Here is a 9,986-nt window from a genome sequence, read left to right as displayed (position 1 = left end):
TTTCTCTAAGTGTTTGATAGAATTCTTTGTGCAACCATCTTGTCCTTAGCTTTTGTTTTATGTTTTGTTTTTTTGTTTTTTAATCACAGCTTCAATTTCAATGCTTGTAACTGGGTTGTTCATAATTTCTACATCTTCCTGGTTCAGTCTTGAAAGATTGAACTTGTCTAAGCATCTGTCCATTTCTTCCAGGTTATCTCTTTTATTGCCATATAGTTGTTCATAATAGTCTATTATAATCCTTTGTATTTCTGCATTGTCTGTTGTAACCTCTCTTATTTCATTTCTAATTTTGTTGATTTGATTCTTCTCCTTTTTTTCTTGATAAGTCTGGCTAAAGGTTTGTCAATTTTGTTTATCTTCTCACAGAACCTGTTTTTAGTTTTATTAATCTTTACTACTATTGTTTCTTTCATTTCTTTTTACATTTGTTTCTCCTGGGATCTTTCTTATTTCACTCCTTCTGCTATTTTTTTTTTTTATTCTTTTTCCAGCTGTTTTAGGTGTAAAGTTAAGTTGTCTATTCGATGTTTTTTCTTGTTTTTTTTTTTTTTTTTTTTGAGGTAGGATTGTATTGCTATAAACTTCCCTCTTAGAAATGCTTTGGGTGCATCCCATAGGTTTTCAGTTGTGTTTTCATTATAGAAATTATTTGATTTCCTTTTTGATTTCATCAGTAAACATGTTGGTCATTTAGAAACATCTTTTTTAATCTCCATGCATTTGTATTTCTTACAGTTTTTTTTTTCCTTCTTGTAATTGGTATCTAGTCTCATAGCATTGTTGTCAGAGAAGATGCTTGATATGATTTCAATTTTTTTTAAATTTACTGAGATTTGGCTTGTGACCCAAGATGTGTTCTATCCTGGGGAATGTTCCATGTGTATTTGGAAAAGAAGGTGCATTCTTCTGCATTTGGATGGAATGTCCTGAAGATATCAATGAGATCCATCTTCTCTAATATATTATTTAAGACTTGTGTTTCCTTATTAATTTTCTGTTTTGATGATCCATCTGTTGATGTGGGTGGGGTGTCAAAGTCTTCTACTATTATTGTGTTACTGTCAGTTTCTCCTTTTATGTCTGTTAGTGCTTGTCTTGTGTATTGAGTTGCTCCTATATTGAGTGCATGCTGCTGCTGCTGCTAAGTCGCTTCAGTCATGTCCGACTCTGTGTGACCCCATAGACGGCAGCCCACCAGGCTCCCCCCTCCCTGGGATTCTCCAGGCAAGAACACTGGAGTGGGTTGCCATTTCCTTCTCAAATGCATGAAAGGGAAAAGTGAAAGTGAAGTCGCTCAGTCGTGTCTGACTCTTCGCGACCCCATGGTCTGCAGCCTACCAGGCTCCTCCGTCCATGGGATTTTCCAGGCAAGAGGACTGGAGTCGAGTGCCATTGTCTTCTCCATATTGAGTGCATAGATATTTACAATTGTTATGTCTTCTTTTAGGATTGATCCCTTACTCATTATGTAGTGTCCTTTCTTATCTTTTGTAAGGAATAAATATCTTGTATTTATTTTAAGGTCTATTTTGTGTGACATGAGGATTGCTACTCCAGCTTTCTTTTCATTCCTATTTGCATCAAATTTATTTTTCTATCCTCTCACTTTTAGTCTATATGTGTCTTGAGGTCTCAGATGGGTTACTTGTAGGCAGCATATATACAGGTCTTGTTTTTGTATCCATTTAGCCAGTCTGTGTCTTTTGGTTGGAGGATTTAATCCATTTACATTTAAAATAGTTATTGATATATATGTTCCTGTTGTCATTTTCTTAATTGTTTGGGGTTGATTTTGTAGATCTTTTGTATTCTCTTGTATTTCTTGACTATATAAGTCCCTTTAACTTTTGTTGTAAAGCTGCTTTGGTGGTACTGGATTCTCTTAACTTTTGTTTGTCTAAAAAACTTTTGATTTCTCCATCAATTTTGAATGAGATCCTTGCCAGGTACAGTAGTCTTGGTTGTAGATTTTTCCCTTTCAGTACTTTAAATATGTCCTGCCATTCCCTCCTGGCCTGCAGAGTCCTGCTGAAAGATCAGCTGTTAAGCATAAGAGGTTTCCCTTGCATGTTACTTGTTGCTTCTCCCTTGCTGCTTTTAATATTCTTTCTTTGTGTTTAGGCTTTGTTAGTTTGATTAGTATGTGTCTTAGCATTTTTCTCCTTGTATTTATCCTGTATGGGACTCTTTTTGCCTCTTGGACTTGACTATTTCCTTTTGCATGTTGGGGAAATTTTCAGCTACAATCGCTTCAAAAATTTTCTCATACCCTTTCTTTTTCTCTTCTTCTTCTGCCACCCCTATAATTCAAATGCTGGTGTGCTTGATATTGTCCCAGAGGACTCTGAGACTATCCTCAGTTCTTTTCATCCTTTTTAATTTATTCTGCTCTTTAGAAATTATTTCTACCATTTTATCTTCCAGCTCACTGATTCCTTCTTCCGCTTCAGATATTCTGCTATTGATTCCTTCTAGAGTATTTTTTTTTATTTCCATAACTGTGTTGTTTATCTCTGTATGTTTATTCTTTAATTCTTCTAGGTCTTTTAATTGATTCTTGCATTTTCTCCATTTTGTTTTCAGTGTTTTGATCATCTTTACTATCATTCTGAATTCTTTTTCAGGTAGTTTGCCTATTTCCCCTTCATTTATTTGGACTTCCGTGATTTTAGTTTGTTCCTTCATTAGTGTAGTATTTCTCTGTCTTTTCATTATTATTATTATTTTAACTTATGATGCTTGAGGTCTCCTTTTCCCAGTCTTCAAGGTTGAATTTTTTCCTTCTTGGTTTCTGCCCTCCTGAGCTTGGTCCAGTGTTATGTATAAGCTTCATATAGGGTGAGATTTGTGCTGAGTTTTTGTTTGTTTGTTTGTTTTTCTTCTGATGTGCAAGGCTGAGTGAGGTGTTAATCCTGTATGCTGATGATTGGGTTTGTGTTTTTGTTTTGCTTGTTATTTAGATGACATGTCCTGCACAGGGTGCTACTGGTGGTTGGGTGATGTGGGTTTTGTATTCAAGTGGTTTACTTTGTGTAAGTTCTCCACTATTTGATACTCCCTAGGATTAGTTCTCTGGTAATCCAAGGCTTTGGAATTAGTGCTCTCACTCAAAAGCCTCAGGGTTTAACCTCTTTCAACCAAGATGGAATAGCCAATACCTGTACCTTTCTGCTGAAACTAATTCTGATATTAATTGGGTAGGATCCAGTCTCCTTCCATTTGTGGCTTTGCCTCTGAGAAGTCATGGAGTATTCTTCCTTCAGATCCCTCAGGGGTCCAGGGTCTAAATGTTCAGAAAGGAACATGCAAGGTTTCAGCTCACCTTTCCAAGTGCTGCCTAGGGCTCTCAAAGCAAAAGCAACCTGACCTCACATCTTTGGCTGAGTCCAGCAACTCCTTGGGCTGCCCCAGCAGTAAGCTGCCTCCACCTCCATCCTACAGGTGCCTAGAGCCCTCTCAATTATTCTTGCCTGGAGAATCCCATAGAAAAAAGTACCTGGTGGGTTACAGTCCATAGGGTCACCAAGTCTTAGGACATGCCTGAAGTGACTTAGCATGCATGCACACATGCATGTAAGTAAAGACCTGCACTCTAAGATTTTAGAATATGTTTACTTTTCTTTCTTTAACTTTTAGTTTTATTATACAAAAATATGCCAAAATAAGACTTTTGTTTTGTAAAAGTAATTAGAGTTTGGGCCAGAGTATGTCTATATACATGGATATCAGTGTATTTATCACGGTTTATTAGCAGAGTCTAAGAAAGTTCCTTTTACATACTTTATTTGCACTGGTTGCTGTTTAGTCGCAAGTAGTGTCTGACTCTTTTGTGATCCCGTGGACTGTAGCCCACCATGTTCATCTCCACGGATTTCCCAGGCAAGTATACTGCAGTGGGTTGCCATTTCCTTCTCTAGGGGATCTTTGCAGACCAGGGATTGAATCCATATCTCCTGTATTGGCAGGCAGATTGCTTACCACTGAGCCACTGGGGAAGCCCTCATTTTATTTGCATTGCTTGTCATCAAATCAGAAATGATACAGCAAGATATAAGGAGAATGTGCTAAATTATTTTATTTGATTTCATTTGAATAGAAGATAGAGTTTATTTAATTCTTTTTAAAATCAAAGACAGAATAAACTCAAAGTATGTAATTCCAATTTTGTAACACTTCCTCTCTTGCACAGTCTACTGAAAGTACTGGCTAATTATATTTTGTATGAAACAAGAACATAATTTCCAATGTTTTGACAATCAACAAATTGCACATTAGTTAGTTGTAAATAAATTTATTAGAAACAGTTGTCCTTGTTTGTAGATTCTGCTTTGAAAGAGTAAATTAATTTAAGGGTCATCATTCACAAGAAATGTATTATAATATCAAAGCAATAGTTATGAAAAATCAAAGCCTACCTACTAAATAGCAGTAGAAATCTAATATTGCAACAAGATGAAAGAAGAAAGCATGTGAGGTCTATGATATCAGCATGGTGCCTTCTGGTAATCAGATTTTCAGTCATGATTCATTTGGCTCAATTATTTTACTAATAATGTTATCTGTGCTATAATATAAACATTATATTGGTTTCCACTGAGAAATGTAAATCACAGATTGTTAAGCATCTTTTCTTGAGGATACTTCCATTGTCAATTAATTGGTAGAAATGTCAGCTTCTTTACACTTTGAGAACAATAGTTCTTGAAGTATATTAGCAAGAATGCCTGTATAGAAATCATAATCTTTCTATAATAAGATTTGGATAGCCTAACTAAAACAGGGTCTTTATTTGAATATGGCCTGTAATTATTTACTTTTGTAAAAATGTCATAATTTAGTCATAAATATCATTTTCCATATGTAGGAGGATGGTTTGAAATATGTCTGATTTTCTTACCAATTAGTATTTATTAGGTAGGCATTGTAGGTGGCAATAGTGAAGAATAATCTACCTGCCAATGCAAGAGATGTAAGAGATGTGGGTTTGATCCCCACGTCAGGAAGATACCCTGGAGGAGGAAATAGCAACCCATTCCAGCATTCTTAACTGGAGAATCCCATGGACATAGGAGCCTGGCAGGCTACAGTACATAGGGTTGCAAGAGTTGGATGTGACAGAAGCAACTTAGCACACAGCATGTCAGGATTGAGGAATGTGAGGGTTCAGAAAGTGAGTAATCCAGTCAGCTTTACAAAAGAATATCTGTATTTAAGTTTAAAGGATATGTCACAGTTTAGGTACTTCAGGCAGTTGATCCTGATCCAGAGATAAGCAGGCTAAAAGTGTACTCCAACGTGTTTGTGAGTTCACCACCTGTGGAAGAGAATGGAATAAGGCAGGGCTGTCTACAAGGAGAATTTGGGCTAAGATGCATGCTCAGGAATGCATTACTTCACTCTCCAGCGATTGAAGCTGAAATAGCCTTTTGGAACTCTCTCAAACTTGGGAGATGTGGACAGCTTATTATATACTGATGTGACTTAGTCATTGAATATGGCCTGCCCTAGAAAGGTGGTTTAACTTAGGCAAAAAGGCATCCTCAGCAGAGGTAATTCCCAAAGAGAGCTGAATGCTGAGGGCTTTCTGCAGGTAGTACTCCCAGTAGTGGAGGAATAAACTGCCAGTTCCAAATGAGGATTTGGGAAATCTCGCTACATGTATATGTAAGTTCAGTTCAGTTCAGTCGCTCAGTGGTGTCTGACTCTTTGCAACCCCATGAATCGCAGCACGCCAGGCCTCCCTGTCCATCACCAACTCCCAGAGTCCACTCAAACTCATGTCCATTGAATTGGTGATGCCATCCAGCCATCTCATCCTCTATCATCCCCTTCTCCTCCTGCCCCCAACCCCTCCCAGCATCAAGGTCTTTTCCAATGAGTCAACTCTTCACATCAGGTGGCCAAAGTATAGGAGTTTCAGCTTTAGCATCAGCCCTTCCAATGAACACGCAGGGCTGATCTCCTTTAGAATGGACTGGTTGGATCCCCTTGCAGTCCAAGGGACTCTCAAGAGTGTTCTCCACCACCACAGTTCAAAAGCATCAATTATTCAGTGCTCAGTTTTCTTCACAGTCCAACTCTCAAGGTACATATATATGCATAGGTCAAATGTACACATATGTATATGTATATATGTGCATATGAATATGTATATATACACATATGTATATATAATGTCTGCTAAAAGTACTGGTGAAGGTATGATTTTTATTAGACTTTAATATGTAACAAAATAAAATTAAACTTATTAAAATGTAATGATGTCATGATAGGAAGAACATTTCTCAGTTGCACACTATTTTAAGTTAAGACATTAAGATAAAAACAATGACATTTATGTAATAAAGCAATAGCTTTCTATAGGTAGTAAGACTTGGAATTCTGTCTTTAAAATTATAAATTACATTAAGGTGTACTAGCTATGGATTCACTATATTTCTTGCTGCTGCCCATAAAATAATAACAACAATTTAAAAATGCCTTTAAATGACAATTCTTTTGAATATCAATTTAAAAGAAGAGAAGTAAAAGGCAAAGGGGAAAAAGAAAGATATACCCATCTGAATGCAGAGTTCCAAAGCATAGCAAGGAGAGATAACAAAGCCTTCCTGCATGATCAATGCAAAGATCTAGAAATCTCTTCAAGAAAATTATAGATACCAAAGGAACATTTCATGCAAAAGTGGACACAATAAAGGACAGAAACATTATGGATCTAACAGAAGCAGAGAATATGAAGAAGAGGTGGCAAGAATATACAGAAGAACCATACAAAAAGGATCTCATGACCCAGATAACCACGAAGGTATGATTACTCATCTAGAGCCAGATGTCTTAAAATGTGAAGTCAAGTAGGCCTTAGGAAGCATCACTACAAACAAAGCTAGTTGAGTTGATGGAATTTCAATGGAGCTATTTCAAGTCCTAAAAGATGATGCTGTGATAGGGCTCCATTCAATATGCCAGCAAATTTGGAAAACTCAGCAGCGGCCACAGGACTGAAAAAGGTCAGTTTTCATTCCAATCCGGAAGAAGGACAATGCCAAAGAATGTTCAAATTACCACACAATTGCACTCATCTCACATGCTAGCAAACTAATGCTCAAAATTCTCCAAGCTAGGCTTCAACAGTACATGAACTGAGAACTTCCATAAATTCAAGCTGGATTTAGAAAAGGCAGAGGAACCAGAGATTAAATTGCCAACATCTGTTGGATCATAAGAAAAGACAAGAGAATTCCAGAAAAACATCTACTTCTGCTTCATTGATTATACTAAATCCTTTCACTGTGTGGATCACAACAAGCTGTTGAAAATTCTTCAGGAGATTGAAATACCAGACCACATTACCTGCCTCCTGAGAAATCTATATGCAGATTAAGAAGCAAGAGTTAAAACTGGACATGGAACCATGGACTGGTTCCAAATTTGAAAGGAGTACATCAAAGCTGTATATTGTTATTTTCTTTTTTAACTTATATGCATATGGCCTCATGCTAAATGCCAGACTGGATGAAGCACAAACTGGAATCAAGATTTCAGGGAGAAATATCATTAGCCTCAGATATGCAGATATGCAGAAACTACCCTTACGGCAGAAAGTGAAGAAGAACTAAAGAGCCTCTTTCTGAAAGTGAAAGAGGAGAGTGAAAAAATCTGACTTAAAATTCAATATTTACAAAATGAAGATGATGGCATTTGGTTCCATCACTTCATGGAAAATAGATAGAGAAAGAATAGAATCAGTTATAGACTTTATTTTCTTGGACTCCAAAATCACTGCAGATGGTGACTGCAACCATGAAATTAAAAGATGCTTGATGCTTAGAAGAAAACCTATGACAAACTTAGCATATTATGAAGCAGAGACATTAGTTTACCAACAAAGGTCCAACTAGTCAAAGCTATGTTTTTTAAAGTAGTCATGTATAGATATGAGAGCTGAACCATAAAGAAGGCTGAGAGCTGAAGAACTGATGCTTCTGAGCTATGGTGTTGGTGAATACTCTTGAGAGTCCCTTGGACAGCAAGGAGATCAAACAAATCAGTCCTAAAGGAAATCAGTCCGGAAGATTCATTGGAAAGACTGATGCTGAAGGTGAAGCTCCAATACTTTGGCCATCTTCTGTGAAGAACTGACTCATTGGAAAATACTCTGATGCTGGGAAAGATTGAATCCAGGAGGAGAAGGGGATGACAGAGGATGAGATGGTTGGATGGCATCATTGACTCAACGGACATGAGTTTGAGCAATCTCTGGGAGAAGGTGAAGGACAGGGAATTCTGGCGTGCTGCAGTCCATGGGGTCACAAAAAGTCAGACATGGCTGAGTGACTGAACTGAACTGAAAAATGCCTTTGAATCACACACCTACACATTTTTATATTTTTGTATTTTATCTAAATTCAAAACATTGATAAAGAATTAGATAAAACGTTAATTGTACAGGATATTAGAAGAAAGATAAGTTGTATTTTAAATATAGAAATAAACTTTTATGATAATCAAACTACTGCTCAACATGAAAGAAGAAAAAATATATAGATTGCCAGAGAATAAGATGGTAGAGAAAATAGGTGGATGCGGAGTACATCTCTCTCCATGGATACATCAGGAATACACTGTCAGACTTAGAAGTGCATAGAGAACACAAGCTGAGAGCAGACAGGAGTACCTGACCAGTGGAAAAGAATATATAGACCCATGCAAAACTCGGTAGGATGAAGGAACTAGGGGGAGAAACAGGAGTGTTAGTAGGACTGGACCTGCCCCCATCGGGAGGGGGAGCTGAAGCAGGGGTCCGATCCCCACATTGTGGCAATTGTCTAAGTCAGAGGAGAAACATTTAAGAGTGAAACAGTTGATCTGTGGCAGCCTAAATGGAATGAGACTCAGAGAGTCTTTGGTGCAGCCATATATACCCAGGACAGGGACGCTGGTCCCCTGGAAGGCCCATTGGCTGGGAGCTGGAATTCAGGGATTGTGGAGCGATCCAGGGCGAGGGCTGCTGTTGACTGCAGAGAGACAGGTCGAGGGGATGCGAGGGAGGATACTCTGGAGGGCATTTCCTGTGGAAGAGAGCTAGGCAGCCATGGAAGCAAGGTGTTAACTGCTGAGTCATGCATAGTGGGTGGAGTCATCACCATAGCCTCTCTCTCCACACGCCAGCATCGGCAGCTGAATGATAGAGAGGCTGGCCCATCAAACGCCTGATGCACTGCACTACTGAGTAGGACACCACCCAGGGTGCTCATTTAAGTGACTGATGCACTGAACTACAGAGTAGGACCGCTCCCAAGGTGCCCCTTTAAGTGCCTGATGTGCTGATCTACAGAGTAGGATCCCAGCCAGCGGGTCTCCTTTAGGTGCCTGACCTGCCAAACATCAGAGAAGGACCCGAGGCAAGGGAGCCATCTAAGTGCCTGAATGGAGGAGCTATGGAGAAAGACTGGCCAAAGAGGCCTTCTGATTGCCAGCTACAAGAGACTTGAAAAATGACCCCAATAGGGCCATATCTCCTGCGGCAGAGGCAGTCTATGTCCCTGCACACTTGGCAACACCAGGGTCCCTGCAAGCCAAGCAGCTGTGCCACCTTCATGCTCAACTCTCACTGGGACAGAGCTGACAGAGGCAAAAAATAGTCTTGTATCTTTGCACACAGGATCACTTTGGTTGTGTCCAACTCTTTGCAACCCTGTAGACTGTGGCCTTCCAGGCTTCTCTGTCATGGAGGGAGGTTCTCCAGGCAAGAATACTGGAGAGTATTGGCCAATACTGGTTGCCATACCCTTCTAGTGTATGGCACTAGAAGGGTATGTATTTCCTGATCCCCCTTCTGCCAACTCCCCCAAGTACTTGGTGCTGCCAGAAACCCTGCAACCCAAGCAACTGCACCACCTCCACACCTGGCCCTCACAAGGGCAAGCCCAAGTCCTCCAGGGCAGCCTCAGTTGCAAATCCCAGCGGACGACCCACAAGCAGAG

This window comes from Bubalus bubalis, chromosome 13 (assembly GCF_019923935.1).
Source record: "Bubalus bubalis isolate 160015118507 breed Murrah chromosome 13, NDDB_SH_1, whole genome shotgun sequence".
Lineage (NCBI taxonomy): Eukaryota > Metazoa > Chordata > Mammalia > Artiodactyla > Bovidae > Bubalus > Bubalus bubalis.
This window is presented reverse-complemented; position numbering follows the sequence as displayed.